General features: G+C 43.6%; 1 long non-coding RNA gene across 1 annotated transcript; it reads left to right on the top strand.

The window, feature by feature from the left end:
• Nucleotides 1–515: 515 nt before the first annotated feature.
• Nucleotides 516–17,542, top strand: LOC135181946 (uncharacterized). Its single transcript, XR_010305020.1, has 3 exons — nucleotides 516–677; nucleotides 7,020–7,195; nucleotides 17,446–17,542. It is a non-coding gene; the product is annotated as an uncharacterized LOC135181946 (long non-coding RNA).
• The last annotated feature ends 381 nt before the right edge of the window (nucleotides 17,543–17,923 follow it).

The raw sequence follows: 17,923 nt of genomic DNA, 5'->3' as shown, positions 1-17,923 counted from the left end.
CGCCCTAGCCCTGCGGACCCCCGGACCCCTGAATCCCGTCTCAGCCCTGCAGACTCAGGCGCCCCACCCTAGTCCTGCGTACCCCTACGCCTCACCCCAGTCCTGCAGAGACCAGGACCCCTAAGCCCCACCTCAGCCCTGAGTACCCCCGGGGACCCACAGCAGCCCCCACCGAGCCCTGATGCAGAAGCTGCACGCAGGGCAGTGGCTGACTCATGTGAAACTGAAGGCGGGCCAGTGGCCACCTGCACCCCGGGAGACTTGGGAGGGGGTCCTGCCCACTGCCGAGGAGGCCCATAAGGGCTGTCTTGCCCAAAGCTGTCGGCGAGGACACTAGCCCTTGCCTGCCAGAGTGTCTGCCCTGACTTCCCTCCCCCCACAATAGCAGGGTGGCAGGTCTTGGAATTTCTCCCACAGAGGTGCAAAACTCTTTTTTTTCCAAACTCCAAATTCAGGATTACCAAGGACACTTTATATCCTCCAGAGTCAGTTTCCACTTCTTCTTTCTAGAGGCTACAAGATGTGAATTAAAGGACACTTCTGTAGGAGCAGGAAGGAATGAAGAAAGTCCCAGACAGGACTGGTGAATAATTCCTGTGCCTCAGCATCAGTCCCAGATTATAGTGAATGGGCTCAAGTTCCTCACAGTCTGGTTCTGCTCTGCTATGGAAAAAAAGGTATGTCTTTCCTATTGCTGATATCCCAGAAGGGACAATGCCCTCCATAAAATTAAACTCATGGCTCTTGCTGTCCTTTCTGACCCTCATAAAGCACTCAGGGCTACATCTTTACACCTTCACCCTACTCTGCAGAGAAGTGCCCTGTCCTGAGACAGCTACTTCACATCCATCCAGCTGTGTCTGTGATGAATTCTCCCCATTTGGTTTTGAAGTTCATGGTCTTACATGTCTTACTAGAGCAGCCTGAAATGAAAACTTCAGAGAACATTATTCCTCAACCACTACAATGTCTTTTGCCTAGCAGATTATTTTATGTTCTCTAACATTCCACTTAGCTTTCTGTGGATGATAATAGTTGATCAGGTTGTGCAATTCCAAGAGGAGTTAATTGATCCATTGCGATGAGTTATCTCCTCAGGGTTCTTGAAATCAAGAAGTGTGCACTTGTTTGTGTTTGGAGAAAGGGTTAGTGGCTGTTAAGCTGGGACCTACCTGGAGAATACCCTATCAAAGATACCTTTAGTGCTACAACTTAGATACCTGCAAAAGTCTTTAGTGAAGACAGAAAAAAATGCCACCCTTACTGGTATGAATGTGCTAAGTGGCTCATGACTAAGTGCAAAGCTGCTTGATCCCTGACCAAAAATTACTAGATCGCTAGAACATCCTGCTGGACAAAGGTACTATGCTGTGATGTAAAATGCTGCTTGGAAGGTAGGCTGAGAGTGGCCAAGGCTTTACCAACAGCCTGTTCTCTACCTGGACAGCACAATGCAAGGAACTAGCTTTTAGGTGTGTGGGCTCTTATCTCAAAAGGGGTTTCTGGGGCAAACTGCAGCCTGTCTGTGCTTACTGTTGTAGCCTGGTCCTCCTACATCTCATACACATCTTACTGTAAACTGTGGGTGCAGGTATTTACCTTGGAGGAAGGAAATCCAATGACATCCTCCATGCCTCCCTATTGTTTCCATGTAACTGGCTATCATTTTCTTGCTACAGAAGAAACTCTTACTTCTTTTCTCCATGCCAACAACGCCTAAGCACACTCTGTGTGTTTGTAGGAGGACAAGTTGATGCTAGCATGTTGAATAGGCTGCAGCATCTGTGAGCTGTAGCCCTTGTTCTGCAGTATTTCCAGTAGAGGAGTAAAATCATGGAAAGAGATGGAAACGGGGTGAGTAGAGAAAAACCTATCCTGGCAGAGAGCATTCAGAGACCTCTTCATTCCTATCCCCATACTAGTATTCCATAGAGGGCCCCTGCTACCCAGTGGCTGATTTCCACCTCAATCTCACATTCTAAGTCCACCCTAAAACTTCCTTTTCCATATATCCTCCCAATCCAGCACCTTGCATGGGTCAACCCAGCTACTTATGGTGGGTTTTACAGCACACTTTGCTCATTTGCTTCAGACTCAGAGCACATCCAGCTTGCTCGTGTGCTTTGGCATCAGAGCAATGTGTGCCCTACGCTGTGCGTGACCTCAAGCTAAGCAAAGCACAACTGTATTTGTGGTGCCTGTCCTCAGCAAGCGAGCAAGTGTAAGGAGCCCCTCTGGCAGGAGTACACTATGCTGACACACGATAGCCCTCAACAACTGGGACAGCAGGATCAACACTTGCCATAATTCACAGTAAAGAGAGCTTGGGCAGGAGAACAGCTCCTGCCTCTAGGAACAGTCAAGCAAAGCAGTCTGTCACCCAGCAAGGCAAGCCAGGCAACCCCAGGCACCCTGGTCCTGCTACTGGCAGAAAACCCTAGCGCTCAGCAGGATCAAGGTGACAGACAGGAATGGGATAGTAGGCAAAAGTCACCTATCTTCTAGATTCACTGTTAGACCAGTCCTTATAAAACTCAGCCAATGTGCTAGTCAAAGAAATAGGAGAGATGTGGGGGGGGGGGGGTTTACAAGTCCTTATCCCCAACCCTGTGCCTTAACCGACAGCAAACACTGCGAACACTTTTTATACATGCGTCTATTTAATTGCCGTAGCAGCTCTAGCTCCCTACCCTACTGTTTTAATGCCTTTGCAGATTTTATACTAAATCCCAGGAAATGGATAAGAAAATGCACACCCTTTTCCCCCTTTTTTTCTTCTAATTTACTTGTGATTCAGTAACTTGAAATACTCTTATTTCATAGAAGCTACAAATACTAGTGTGTTTTGAGCTGGAGATGAGTACCCGTTAAAGAACAAAGGAAACCGAAAAATGTAGCCTGGAGCCTGCTGCATATAACTCTTGTGCGTAACAATTTCTGCTAGCTGTTCAAGGGAGTACAGTTCTTGGTTTCAGAGCTTAAATGACTTAACCAGACTTTTTACGAGGACAGAGTATCTAGCAACTCCAACTGCAAAACAATGCAAGTTTCTAGAGGCAAAGCTTTGGCTGCTGCTTGTTGTTGATCAGCAGCTATTCAGGAGCTTTTATAAAATGCAGATGTGATCTGAGTTCTTTCTCTAGGAAACAAAAACAATGAGGTTTCAGCCTGGCCTTACTAGCAAGTAATGAGAGCTGCCATCCTATTGACACAAGTTTGCAGTCTCTAGCAAAGCTTGTTAAGCACACAAAAACACCTTCAAAGGCTACTAAAGTACATTTGCAATTCCTGGAGTGATGGCACAGTCATTTCAGACAAGTAAAAAGCAGGGATTTGAAAGGTAGCATCCCAAATGTGTTTCCCTCCCTGCCCCCTGCCCCCATCCACACAAACAAAACAGATCAAAACATATAAAGAAAACCTTGATCTAAGGTGTTTTTTTTTTTATGTGAAAAGTAGACCAGACAGCTGAAGTTTCTGGCTGTTAAAAACTTGCATATATCTCATGTTAAGAAAGTACTTAACGGCCTCCTTACCTGAACAAAACTTGTCAGCAGTCTTTCAATGTAAAGAGGTCACCCTTTTACTCATTTTATCTCAAATTGCTGAGTGTCCTGGGAACAGGAGAAAATGTGAGGCCTTTAAATATAGCCTCCTTTTAAATATAGCCTCCCCAGTTCTTCGAGGATAAAAGATGGGAATGAGGAGTTTCTGATTGAGAAGGACTGGCCTTGTCATCTTCTAGGTTTCATGTTTTCTCTGACGTAGGCATACCTGCATTAGCAGAGGAGTTGGACTGAATGATCTCCAAAGGTCCTTTCCAACCCCTACCATTCTGTGATTCTATGATTTGTGAGTTGCTCTTTTTTCCCCCTCTTTTGTTCTTTTGTAAGCTGTTGCTTTGGACAAGGGAAGATGCTAAAAATAGTATTTTCCTGGATCCTGTAAATCTGGATCAATTTACACACTGTAGATTAGATTAGTGAGATTTTAGAGGTGGGTGACCTGTAGTGTCTAAACCCCAGCTTTAAAAAAAAAAAAAAGGAAAATAGTAATTGGTTTTATAACACAGGTATCTCTCTAGTAGACAAAAAGTGCCTGCTGCTACACATAGGATATTCTCTGCCTCAGCCACGCTCTACTCCATGTATGCTAGAATGCACTCTATTTGTGTGTTCTTAGTTAAAGTTTCTTAAAGCAAGGCCTTACAGTCTGCATATTTTTAGTGTAGTCCTTTAATAGCTCACATAAACTAGCATGTGTCTGCTGTGCACGTGGAACATCTATTTACATCTATATACTTTCAAGCATTTAGCTTAGAGATTTTGGCAGCATATGTCATGACTAGTATTTCTTTTCCTTTTTTTTTTCCTTAGTTATTAGATGTGAAAAATAAATACATATTTAAAGAAAAAAATCTAGTTTATTTTTTTAACTCTAAGAAATAAGATTTGCACAATGTTTTGTAGGGACACCGTGAATGAAATGATCACACCAATTATTTCTTGCTATGTTTTTCTGTGTGGAAACAAGTTGTATAAACTGGAGAATACTTTGCTGGAAAAAAAAAATGTGGTCATCTCATTCTTTATTTGCAGGCTCTAATTATCATCACATATGTCACAATGTAATTTCAAGGACACCTAGTGAGGTGAGTGGTACCTTGTAATGCTGGTGTGATTCTTGCCTTTAGTGGCCAAGGGGTTTCTAGTATGGAAATATTTGTGGTCTTTCCCTTTTCATCATGCTTGTTGCATAATGATGCTGATCACATCCAAACTTTGCTGGGAAGTGAGATATAAGAGGCCTGCTTAGCAGTTTCTACACAAACTCTGTTTTCCCTGGTGCATGTAAACTATTTGTCAAGCAATGAAACACCAAAGTGACACACTCTTGTTTATTTAAATAATTTTTATACCTGCTAAGGACTTGTTCCTGTTGAGTTCTTTGAAAGCCCAGAGGTTGGTTTTAAAGTATATCTGACTTGTAGTTTAGTAGTAATGGGAGTACAATATATGTGCACTTACAGTGAAACTCTTCACTGCAAGACTCACAAAGCAATACCTGACTTCCAAAGACCTCATCTGTCTCTGATTTTCCAGCACTGGTACGACATTTCTGCTGGATCTTTAAGGAGAGAGTGAGGACAGGGAGAAAATGTGCCTACCACTTGTGTCTTGTGGAATTAGGAAAATACTCAACAGCTGGGTCACTTATCCTTTCTGCTCTGTATAAAAGTTTTGAGCCTACAGCTGCAACAAAAGGGAAATTCCTAGGTATCTTTGACGCTGTGCCATTGCTTCTAATAACACTGGAAAAGTCAGGCCACTGCTGGGCTTTGTTTGCTCCTGGGCTACAGGAGAAATGCCAGCAGCTGCTCCAAATTATCCTCCCGGCATTTCCAATGGCCATGGAGCTGCATTTGCACCACGGTGAGGCACAGAGGCTTCCCTGCAGGCCATCCAGGTGAAGGCCATCCCTGTCTGTCCTTGCCCCTGTGCTGACTGAGAGCAGGCACAGAGCCGGGGGTGGCGGCATCACCTTGAACATGCATACTGCTGCAGCCCTTGCATCAGGTTCTGTGGCGTGTCATAGGGTGCTCTGCCAGGGTAGATGTTTGTACAAATAGTGACAGCCTGCTCAACCTCCCTCTTGTTTGGACTGTAGTAGCCAGATGTAGCTGTGGTGGATGCTGTACCAGAGGCAATGGCCATGCAAGAAAATCTGCCCTCTTCACAAATGAGGGAGAGGAGAGGAAACAAAATCTCATGACATGAAATCCAGAATTACATGGGCTGTTTATACGCTGCCATACACTGCCACTGTGTTTCCTCTGGCACGATGGGAGGGTGGCTAGCACTAGCAGTGCAGCCCCTAAACTGTGCCCTTTCTCTTCTTCCCTCCTCCCCCCTGACCCAGTCTGTTTGCTGATGTTATCACTTTATTCTAGCAAAAATATCTCAGTTTCTGCTTCAGATTGTCTCTGCTACGGCACATGCACAGCGCTGGAGCTGGTAAACTCTCCCTAGACAAAAGATAAGTATCGTCAGATACCAGCCCTTGTCGTGTGAGGAGGCATTAACCTTTAGCCTTGAGTAAGTGTCCTCATATCTCACCTCAGGTAGTTTGACCTGGTATTTGATCTTAGCCAATATAAGGCCCTTTCCTTTAGCGTTCTGCAAATCTAAACCCCGGCTTGATGATTTCCAGTATGTCATCCACCTGATGCTGTTGGATAATACCCTGTGAATTGTGCCCAGCTCTGAACAAGCAGTGGCAGAAGGGACAGCTCAAGAAGATGAGGTTGTGCATTCACAACCCTTCTCTCAGAGGCAACAGGTCCAGAGAAGTAGTGGTGGCTCTCTCTATGTCACCTCTCTTTCTTGCATGGACATGTTGGGAAGATGTTGCTACTGCCTGTATTGTAGAACTAAGGTGTTTCAGGAGTTTGGGGGTTGTGGAGGTTTTTTAACTCAGTGAGGTTTTTTAATTCAGTGGGAGTGACTCACTGAGGGAGTCATGCCCCTGTGTAAGTCCCTTACTTCAAATAAAGCTCTTGGAACAGAGTGAGACACATCACCAGATCTCAGTATGTTCCAAAAATGTGAGATTTCTCATCTGCTTTTACATGCTTGGTCAGGTTTACCTTGGTCTTTCAGTGCTCTTCCCACCGTCTCCTGTGTTTCCCTGACACGTAACTTCACACAGCCCTCTTGAGTCCCTCTTGAGTGTTCTTATTTCAGCTTTGATGAACAATCATTTTACTTGCTGGTGCTGGATAAACAGCTGTTTTTTGTGTTACCTGTTTTAAGAGTCTTGCTGACACGTTTCCTTCCTGGCCTCCAGCAACAAGTAGACACATCTGACGTTGCAACAGAGCTTTGCCAGCAACTTCCTGCAGTTGGGAAAGCATGTGAAATGCATGTTTTTTCCACCGCACACCACCTGGCAAACAGTCTCAAGACAAAATATCTGGTAACAGACACTGGCAGTTTTTCTCTATGTCTTTTACTGTTCAGAAGAGTGAAAGCAGCACAGGCTTGGAGATGAGGGTCCCAAAGTGGCCAATTCCTGCTGATTGCAGTACTTCCAGCATCAAGTCCCTACCACGGAGGATCTTCCTTTGAAGTACATCTCACTTGGGCCAGAGACATCAGGAGGAGAAAACTACTATTTTGTAAAGACCTCTCTGCAGGTAAAGTCTGGCAGCCTGATGGTTTCTTTCCTTTCAGGTATTTCCTATGGGTGCTTTAAATCCAGAAGTTATTGTGGGTTTTACTGGTGCTGCCTGCTAGAAGGCAATGCTCTCTGTTTGCAGGAGTGAGGAATTTACAAGGGTAGGCTTTAAGGTCTCCCATTGATTCATTTTAACCTGCCTGCATGTTTTTAAAGGGACTCTAAAAGGGCAGATAAGCTTGTCTTTTTCATGAGTTAGTCCTTTTCATGAAGCTGGCATGCTAGAAGGGGACCATCTCAGCACCTGAGGAGGAGGGTTGTGTCAGGGCAGTCAGAGCCAGGCTGTCAAAGGACACCGAATTCCACTTGGGTATCTGCTTTATGAGCAGGGATGGTATCAGAGCTGGTGAGATTTGCAGCTGCATTCAACTCCTCATTCCATGTTTAGTAGAGAGGTATTGTACATGAACAACGAGGTGTTTTTTCCTTTCAGTAACCTCTTGATTTGCTGTGGTCATTCTTTTGGCCTCCTTTGCAGTAGGGGTGAAAATTCTTTTTTTCCATCGTTTGCCTTTTTTTTTTCTTCTCCCCACATTGTCACTGACTTTGTGACGTTCACATGTGTATTGGCAGATTGGGAAATCTCCTGATGTATTGTGAAATGTGCTTATCTTATTCTGCCAAGCTCTGCCAGCCTATCACTTGTCTTCCATCCCACTTTGCCCAGTTGAACTCATCAGATTTATTACAGTTTATTTCCAAATACTTGCCTTCTATGAAAGACCTGTTCTTCTAGCTTACCACTTTACTGTGCCTCCTGCCATCTTGTGCAATGAGGCAGTTAAACCTCCTCTCTTTGGGGCCACCTGTAGCACCTCTGCAAATCAAATGGTAGCTATCCAAATCTGGATTAGGAAATGGAGATAGATGAACAATTCCTCATTTGCATAAGACTGGGAAAATAGTCGAGGCAGAGTTTGGTCTAGAACTCAGGATAAGCCATAGGGCTGCCTGTCATAACAAGAAAGGGGAGCTTGCAGCAACTTTTCTGAGATGATTTATCAAATCTCCTGTAATTAATTTTGTAAACAGTGACAGATGGAAAACAACAGGCAAAATATTACTTTCCAGCTTCCACAGGTTACTTGATAGCTCTCATAGGCATAAAGGATGAATGGTGGCCCTGGGACAGGGTTGTAGTATAAAACTTATATTAAATGTTTCAAAATGAATTAAGGAGACATTGCCAATCTCAGCTTTCTAAAATCTTACAGTGTAATCTTTTCCATTGTTGTCAAAGCACCTTTGAAGTTCTAGATCCTGAAATTTTAAAATCATTAAAAGCTATGTGCACTCTGCTGCTGCTGCTGACCATGTACTGTGACAGGAAACCAACGAATAATACACAGTACTGTTGTAGGCAGACAACAAATAAAATGATCCAAAGTGGATAATAATTTTCCCTAGAATTTACGTATTTTACACCTTACTTGTAGCTTCAGTAAATGACATTTTAGACTTTAGTGACTTTAGACAAGTAGGGTTAGGGTTCTCTTACCAATTTGATGATGTTTCTTTCAGATAGATCTTCCTGAAAACTATAAAATCTCCAAAATGAGAAAATCCTTCTGTGAATGTGATGCTAATCACTAGGTAGCCCATATATATGATTTTCATGAAAACACAGCTCACAGTTCAGGTCTTGCTTATTTTGGACACATACAAAATGCCTTCCTCCATTTTCCCCCACCATGGGGAACATTCAGTCTGGGTTTTCAAGGAACAAGCAGCCCTGTGAAAGGAAAAGGCTCTGCAGATCTTAGTGTTTAGCATAGAAAGGAGACAAGTGGATGAAGATGCAGTCTCAGATGGCTTTTGTAGGTAGCGATTAACATGAAAAATATGCAGAGGCACTACAGGGAATCACTGATGTCAGGCGCAGGATTTGTCTTGAGTTTCTTGCAGCATGGGCCGTGAGACAGAGTGGGAAGGAAAAGCTGGAGGCTGCCACAGATCTATGCTCCCCTTATCGTCATGGGGTGCAAATCTATCCCTTGGGATACAAACTTGGAAATAAAAGAAACACTCTTGAGGTTATGGCATCCTCTCAGTGTGGAATAAAATATGATAAGAAACAGCTTTTTTGGCTAGATAACTTTGTCATGGTATTATCCTTCCCATTTTGATTTTGAAACACAAATTGGGATAATTTTTGTTGGATCAATTAAAATGAAAAGAGTGCATGCTCCTTCAATTGACTCCTCTCTCTCCAGGAGGCAGTTCATTTAGTCCACACTCTGCTCCCTGCTTATGCTTGTTTCTTAACAGATCCACATACCTCAATTTGCTTCTAAATTAAATTCCACTTGTTACTGTAAAACTCCAGGATCCTTGCTTCTTTGATAGGAGCCTGTCAGATCACCTTTCAGGCTGCTGTATCATCCTTTGAAGGACAAAGGCATCTCCTCAGTACCTAAACTCTCTTGGATGTGGTCTAGCTTCTTCCAGGAAAGAACAGTGAAGCCTAGGGCAGCAACTCCTTGTCCCTACTGTGCAGTCATTTTTAGCAACTTATGCTGCAGAAGGTGGATATGTCCTTGCAACATGCCAGGTGAACTCTTGCATGCTTGCAGGGCTGATGTGTGTGCCTCAAGGAACCCAGCAAGGCTGCGGGCAAGCGAGCCTTGGCACACCGTCACCTCCTGGTCTCACAGCTCATTGCTTGCCCACAGCTGGTACCCAACAGACCTTTTTTCCATCTCTGTTTTGTATAAACTTTCATCACTGTAGCACTTCATCTGATGTGACTAACATGCATGGTTTTTCTCTGCTCTTTCCTCTGAGGAAGGTGGGGGAGATTAGTGTGGGCAGTGCAGTATTTCAGCTTCAGTCTGGTTATTTTAGAAACAAACCCAAAAACATATGTTCATTTCAGTTCGTTTATGTCACCGAGACAAGGTCGAAGAGATAGGCTTGGAAAGTGGAGTTGAAACCTCCCTCAGAGCTGAGCTGTATTCTGGGATCCTGTTACATGGAGTTCATTGCAGGCTGGTATTTAAATTCACTGTAGCCTGCTCCATCATTGTATTTTCAGAGGTCTCTTTCTTTTATATATTTTTTTCATTTTGTCTCCTTTGTTCCTGTTCTTCATTTGTTGTTCCTTCAGGACAATTCCATTTTGGAAAAGCCCTCTATTCTACAGAAATCGTCACACATACTACAGAAGCATATTTATACCAACATTGATAGTCCTACTTTTCTCCATATCTGGATCCATGTTGTGTTGCGTCTTTGCTCCCCAGTTCCTGTCTGAGTTGCCACTACTGCTGAGGCAGTGTGTGACACTGAAAACACATACGTGCTAATAGGGCAGCAGTTGGGGTTGACAGGAAATGGTGATGAAAACGTCAGGATTGGCACATCTGGTTTTCATTCTTGATCAAAGCAGATGGAGAGTTTTATAAATGATGGTGGAGAAAAAACCTGAGGGGGGAAGATTTCAGGAGATAAAGCCCCGTGTGATGTGGAGGGATGTGAAGGGGTAACGGGCTTCATATCACAGCTTGAGTGGACATAGATGTAATCTGAAGCTCCTGTCTCTGTGAGTTTGATGGCTGGGGCTGGTCCTCTCTTGACCAATGTTTAAAGATTTAGAAAGTGAGGAGAAAAATGAGAAAACAAATGGCAGTTAACGTAATCATGACAAGAGAGCACCTGGGTGTGATGTAGGAGACAGAATTTCAAGCTGTTGCTGAAATCTGTCATGAGAAGGAATGAAACTTTTTTCTTCATGTTCTTTTCCAGCACTGTAAATAGAGTAGCTGCCACAGTTCATCCTGTGTCTCATCACCCAGACCTTCCCTGGGGCTGGGAACACGGAACAATTCTAGCGTTTCTCCTGGGAAAAAGTTGCCGTAAAGTGCTTCCCATCACTTCTCCAAATGCAAGCGGGATTTGAGCATGACAGCTGGCACTTGGGTATACCTCTGCACATCCTCCTATGGTCTTTTCTGCAAATATATTCAGAAGTATATTGAATTTTTGGAAAAAAGTAAATTGGCATTTTTCTGAGGTGTTTGGGTAAACTCGCACCGTCTTCCTGTGGCTACACTATGGAAATGTGATCAGTGGGGTCAGGGAGAGTCTCAGCTGGCAATGTTCCTAAAAAAAAAAAAGCTGAGATTTTTAATTAGGACACATCAGTTTGAGCAATCCTTTTTGTTCCCCCCCTGGTGATATTAGTGGGGATTTAGACGTTAATTTTAATGGGAACAGGATCCAGTGCATAAATATGGTCAGCCCTCCAGTAACTGAAAAATGGAAAACATCTCCTCAAGCACTTCTGAAATGTCTGGGTGTAAGTAAACGCGCTTAGATCCCTGGTTGTTGTTCTGAGAATGTATTTGCCACAGTGGGCTAATAAACTTTCCCAGATTTTATTCCTTAAAATATTTAATTATATAAGAGGTCAGTCTCATTTGTAAACAAAGCTGTCTGAATTTCACGTTAATGGAAAGCACCAGGGGCTTTGACCAATTTTTTTTCCTCCATGGCTGAGTGCCAGTACAGTTGCTTTTATAGAAAACTTTGATCATATGATTCTTTTTTATTAGAAAAAAACCCAGAAAACAGATGCCACTCAGCAGCTTCAAAAGGTCTTTGCTGCAATACCAGTGCTAGAGATGTGCAAAAGCCCCCTAATGATTGGGAAAGCAGACAAATTGTTTTCAGGCACGTTGGTAGAAAGCTGAAGCTCTGGGCAGCTTAGGGAAAGGTTTATGAACCTTCTGGGGAGTCTCTGCTACACACAATAACCCTACACTGATTTCCCCACCACCACCCCTGCTTCTTTGCAGGTGAAAATCAGTGGTTTAAGATTTCAAACCAAACAGGAAAGATAAGAAAGGGACACTGCCAGGCTGGGAAATCTTGTATAGATGCTTGCAAAAACCAAAGCAGCTGCTCTTTTGTTGTTGTTGTTGTTGTTGCTCTGGCAGGAATACTCGGGGCGGGGGGGGGGAGTGGGGCAGAAAAACTGGTCACTTCCAAGACTTTTGGGTAGCAGCATCCTATTCGCTCTGCCCACACCCAGTGGCTGCTGTTGGCAGCGCTGTATAGCGCTGTTTACATTATCTGCCCCAGCTACCACGTGTGCAAGCGCCCCACCACAAGCTCGTACAGCCTGGGTTCCTGCGCAGAGCTGCTCCCTCCTGCTGTGTTGCTGGGGGGTTACCTCTTTCAGTCATCCCTAATCATTCTGCCATGGCAGTGCCAAGTTTAGCATGGTCTTTTTGGAAAGCCTTGTAGCCAGGGTATCATCATTTAACACTAGCACGGATACCTCTGTGTCTGGAATGCTTCTTATCCTGCACCCCGTGCCTCCTTCACTTCTTATATAGAGTGGCTTGTACATGGTGTCACTTTACTAGAACAACACTTCTCGGATGCTGCTGTAACCAGAGATACCCTTACTGCCATATGCTGGCTACTTCTCATGCCAAAATAGAAAAGTAAGAAAACAGAAACTAAGAGGATAGACCAGTCTCTGGGTATGTATTTGCATTTCTTTTTCTTGACCTTGCAAATAATCTAGTTCATGGAAATGTTTCTGTTTGGGGGTTCTACTGTTTTTCTACTCGGTAAACTGACTTGAGGAGGCTTGAGGTATTATTTGCTTTCTTAGGGCAGAGAGAAGAAAGATAAAAAGAGGTCAATTGAGGCTGTCATGAGTCTGGTGAAGCTGCAGCACACAGAGGACGTGCTGGGAGCATGGCTTGCTCCTCATGTGTGCTTAGGGAGGCAGCCAGGTTCCCACACATGATGGCCATCTAGTAGGTAAGAAAAAGAAAGCACAAAAAATACTCTGCAGTCACACGGCCAGGTTTTCCTTGTACTGGCCTTTAACCCCCATCCCATCACCTTTCCCAGGCAGGGCTGTCTCTCCTGACTTGTGTAAAACAGTGTTACACCCTTTTCATTAAAGCTGTGTGTTTAAGCAGGTTTCCAGTAAACGAGTGCAAGTGCCTGGACTCTTATTTCAGCATGAAGGTAGATTTAAATTTCTTTCTTAAATAATTGACTTTTGAGTTCCTTTAGATTAGGTAAAAAAATTAAGAGCAGACTGCAATTTTTATGCCTCTTCCAAAAAGTGTGCAATTTGGTGTTCAGATTTGAAGAAAATCATGCTGGACAAGGATTGATAAGCTTGTGTTCCTTTCCAGAAAGATGGGACTTCTGGACATGGTTTTGCAGTGTGAACTCCATGCGGACTCTGATGTGTCTTACTGTAAGTAGGCTCCTTCTTTTATATCAGTTTGTGGTCCCTTGTAACAGCTCCCAAGACTCTAGCTTCTGACATACATGCCTCTCTGCAGAAAAAAAACACAAGGAGGGAAGTGTGAAAATGGCCAACATTTGGGATTTCATTTCAATCTTCAAAATTTGGAAATGTATTTCTATTAAGAAGCTGACTATTAAGGATCTGTCTATTAAGGGACTGTCAAGGCCAAATGAAAATCATAGGGATGCTAGCTTGTATGAGAGGTGGCTTCTTGAGTGGCCCACTAGGTAAGAAGACCTCTTGATAGCCCAAACGCTCTTCTGGAATCCCCTGCTGAAAGGACAACTTTGTAACAGCCACATCTTGTCTATAAGATACCTTATTTGTCTGAGAGGCAGAGCCCTTTTCTTGCCCGCTCTTTGTCTGAACCAAAAAGCATGAAACTTAAATGATGCCATATGACTTCTCAAGTTTTGTGATGCACATGGATGATTTTGCCAGCATTATTCACACGAAGCCATCTGATAAGTGAAGGGACTTTGCATGCAATGCATCCCCTCTGAATTGTCCCACGGTGGCCCATCCCACCAGACCACCTCGAAGAGCGAATAAACAGCAGCCGTTCATTAATGCGGAACAGAGATCCGGCACTGGCCATAGGAAGTAAAAGCCCTAGAGCACACTGCAGTAGCCTTGTTCTGCTTTCACAAAGCTGCTCTCTGTTAAACTATGGTATCGACCCACACTAGCATACAAATGCCCTTCATTAGGGTTTGCATGCTCTGTTATAGGAGGCTGCAGTTAAAAAGCAAACAAGACATGCTTGTGGTGACGTGCTGTTCAATGGTATTGGAAGTGGGTTTAATCAGGGGAAGAAATGATTGGGGTGATTGTGCCTAACTGTAGTGCTGGAAGGAGCAGGACACTTGGGCACTCAGGTGGTGGTGGCTTCACCAGAGACTCTGGAGGAGATGGATGATTTACAAAATCTTGGCCTGACCTGACTCTTAAAGAATGTAGCCCACTCCTAAGACACAGATCCTTGTATGTTTAATAAGGTGTTAAAGCAGAACCTGAAAGGCTCCTTCACATTGCCCTGTTCTGGATCATTTAATTGACCAGATGGTGCCTTTTTTTTTTTTTTTAAAGATACTTTTACATCCTGCATATTACTTTCTGCTTACCCCTTGGGCCCCCATTTGGCAGAGTGCCTGGGAATGTGCTTGGTGTCCTGTCTTTCTTAACTCAGCAAAACACTGAAGACTGCGCATAATGATAAGCTGTCATGTTTCCGCTCCCACCTCAGCAGGAGAGCTTCATCTCACCAGCTGCTAAAGCACCCTTTGGTTGGAAGGTGGGAGAAGAATGCAAGAGTTTGTACAAACAGTGCTTTTATTCCCAGGAAGGGTTTTGACACTTGTTTTGGTGGCTCGCTCAGAGTAGGTGCTTGAGTAGTGATAGCAGCCTGGCATCAAAACGTTACTAGAAAGAACTACTCAAAGGAAAAAGAATTCCTTTCACGGGTCCAAGAAGAGTTACTCTCTAACACCACGAGCTGAAAGACTCTCCGTCTGGGCCTTTATTTTCCCTGTGTGTGGGCACTACAATTATAGATACAGCTAGGTTTTGTGGTGTGAAGTTTTAGTTTGCTTAGGTGGAGAAAAAACAAAACTGAGCTCTTTCTGAACTGACCAGACAGAAAGGCCATTTTTTTATCTTGAAGAGGAGTTAGCAGCCATGGAGAATGTCTGCAGGAAAGTGCAATCCAGGAAATTACACTGAATTGATACTGAACTGCATGTATTTTTAGTACATCTGTGTGCGCATGGGTGTGACTGAGAGACAAAGAGAGGGAGGATAGAGCTGATGCCAACAGTATTCAGTTTAAGAGGCTGTAGTTAGACTGATTTAGGAGTGAATTTAAGGCTGTTAAAGGAACCAAGTGTAAACAACAGTAGGTGCATGTGTTTCATATGGGGCAACAGCCCTGCTGTTGCCACCACTGCTGTGCTGTGACCCATACAGCCTACAAAGCTATGCTAATTCCAAGCAGCACAGGCTAAGGCAGAGCCTATTTCCAACAGCACCACTGCATCTCCAATCTGACTTTTGTAAGAGGTGATTTTTTGGTGAGGGAACATAGCTGGGCTGATTCCCATGCTCTGAGCAGGCCTTGCTGTGCTTCTCTATAAACTTCTCTATAAACTAACTAATAGCTAAAGCAGCTAAACTGTTTTAAATTTAGTTTGATTAACTGGCCTTTTTGCAGTGGCATGAATATATTCCTCTTAGATTGAATCTTTTAGTTGTACTTCTTTGGATATTTTTTGCTTTGTCATGTTGCTGATTTTTTTTTTTTTTTTTATTTAGCCAGTGTGTTTTGTCTAACACTATGTTGTCCTTTGCTCCAGGAGACCTCTTTGGTTCAGGAGCTACCAGTTTTTCTAGGCAGCAAGCCAGGGTTTTTCTGGTCATCAGAGTGTATTTGCATTTGTTCACCGTTGTCCCCCTTCCCTTATCTCTGTTTGGATTATGTTACCATTGAAGGCATTCCTGCACTTGTTATGTGCTTGTGTGGTGCCCAAAGGATGACACCTCTGTGAGCTTGTGGTCTGTGTGTGGGACAAAAAGTTCTAGAGGGAGATTGCCATAAAGGTCTCAATACTGTATTTTGTTCTCCTAAAAGAAATTCCTGCTGTAGGTCTTCCTACCTGCTGAAGAAAGGAATCTGTGTGGAAGTGTCTTCACTCCATGTGTGTTCATTATCAAAGTCCTTCGGGTTTTGTTTGACTATTTTGATGTGTCCAGTTTCTTATCTGATGCTTTATGGTTACCTTTCTAATTCAGGGACAAAGTCCAAAGAAAGACTGGCATCTTCTTATAAAGGGTGAAGTTGACAGAGAAATGGGTTAGCTCTGCCCCCTTTTTGATCAGAAAGTTGTCTTTGTAGAACAGCCCCAGCTGAGGCCCAAGAGAAAAGGAGTTCCTGCATCTTCCCTTCTGCAGCTGCTCTTTTCGCAGTTCCCCAGATAAATACACCTCTTTTTAAATTAGAGGAGTAAGACTACTCCCCCTGTGGATCTGTGGTGCCACAGGTGGTGAAGCTGGGGAGCCATGTTCAGAAAACAAATCAACTGCGGGCAACTGTCCCTTAGGGCTGCTTTCATGGCCTGTCCTCAAGGATATTCAGGATTCGAGGTCCCACATCATCCCCAGGTGCTCTGCTTCACTGCTTTGTCATCCCTTGCACTGGAAAATAGTCCTTATGCTTAATCTGTAATTTAAAGACTATTACTTCTTACTATAACCCCTACAAAACTCTACTGCACACATTTTATGTATGCTCTACCTGCTTTAATGTAGAGTGCTTGTATTGTTGAGATAACACAGAAGACAAGAAAGTTAGCTTGTGTCTTGGAAGGTGGCTTACAGCCCTTTCTGGCTGAGGAAGGGCTTGACTGGAAGACAAAAAGCTCCATATCAGCGGAGTATTAAAGAATGTAAAGGTGTAAGACTAATGGCATTTAATGAGTGACAGTGTTCAGATACTGGAAAAGAATATGAGAAGGTTTGTTACAAAGAGCTTGTGTTTTCTTAGCGTGTGCTTGTGATTTGCCATATGACAGCAGTAATTCTGCAGCTTCATTGAGGCTAAGGTGAGCAACCAGAGTCAACAGGGAAGTACCTGAACACTGCAAGACAGCAGGAAATCTTGTAATTATTAATGGGATATTTGTAATTGCGTCCAGGTAATTAGCATAGTGAGTTATTAATAATGCTACTTGTTAGTAGGGCAAATACTGCACTTATGTTTGTGCTGGCAGTGTGGGGGTAGGAGGGGGCAGGAGGTGAATAGTGAGGGGGTTAATGGTGGTTACTCTAGCTGGAGAACCAGGAAGAAAATCCACCCCAGGGTCATTTTCTGTATTCTCCTGACACTCTGCCAGAACAGAATTTACCTTGACTTTCAACTGTTCCTTCCCTTCCAGATTGAAATGCCTGAAGTGATGGTGGTGATATCCTTCCTGTAAGCTATGACATAAAGTGCAAGTGAGTGTCAGTTTCAGAAGATGAATGCAGCTTTCAAAACAGGCAAGTCTCCTTCACAACCAGGTTACACTTTTTCAGGTACCTAAACAATAACTTCAAGTGCCTGTGCAACACCTGATTTTGCCCTGTTTCACCAAAGCTGCAGGAAAAGTGATGCTTTCAAACAGTGTTCCACAGCCAGAGCTTTGATCTTGGAAAATTCACTTAAAAAAAAAACCCAAAGCAAAACATCAACAAAAGCCACAAACAAACCAACAGAAAACCCCAAACAAAACCCCCAAAGAAACAAACAAAAAAACCTTCAAAAAGTCATTCTGGTGAGCTGAATAAAGCTGAATTGGCAAATCACAGACATCCAGAAGGAACAGTGCCCTGTTTATAAGGAAAGAGTGTGGTTACTGTGGTAAGACAGAGAGG

This window comes from Pogoniulus pusillus, chromosome 15 (assembly GCF_015220805.1).
Source record: "Pogoniulus pusillus isolate bPogPus1 chromosome 15, bPogPus1.pri, whole genome shotgun sequence".
NCBI lineage: Eukaryota > Metazoa > Chordata > Aves > Piciformes > Lybiidae > Pogoniulus > Pogoniulus pusillus.
Note: the sequence above shows the minus strand (reverse complement) of the source record. Positions and strands in the feature narration are given on the sequence as shown.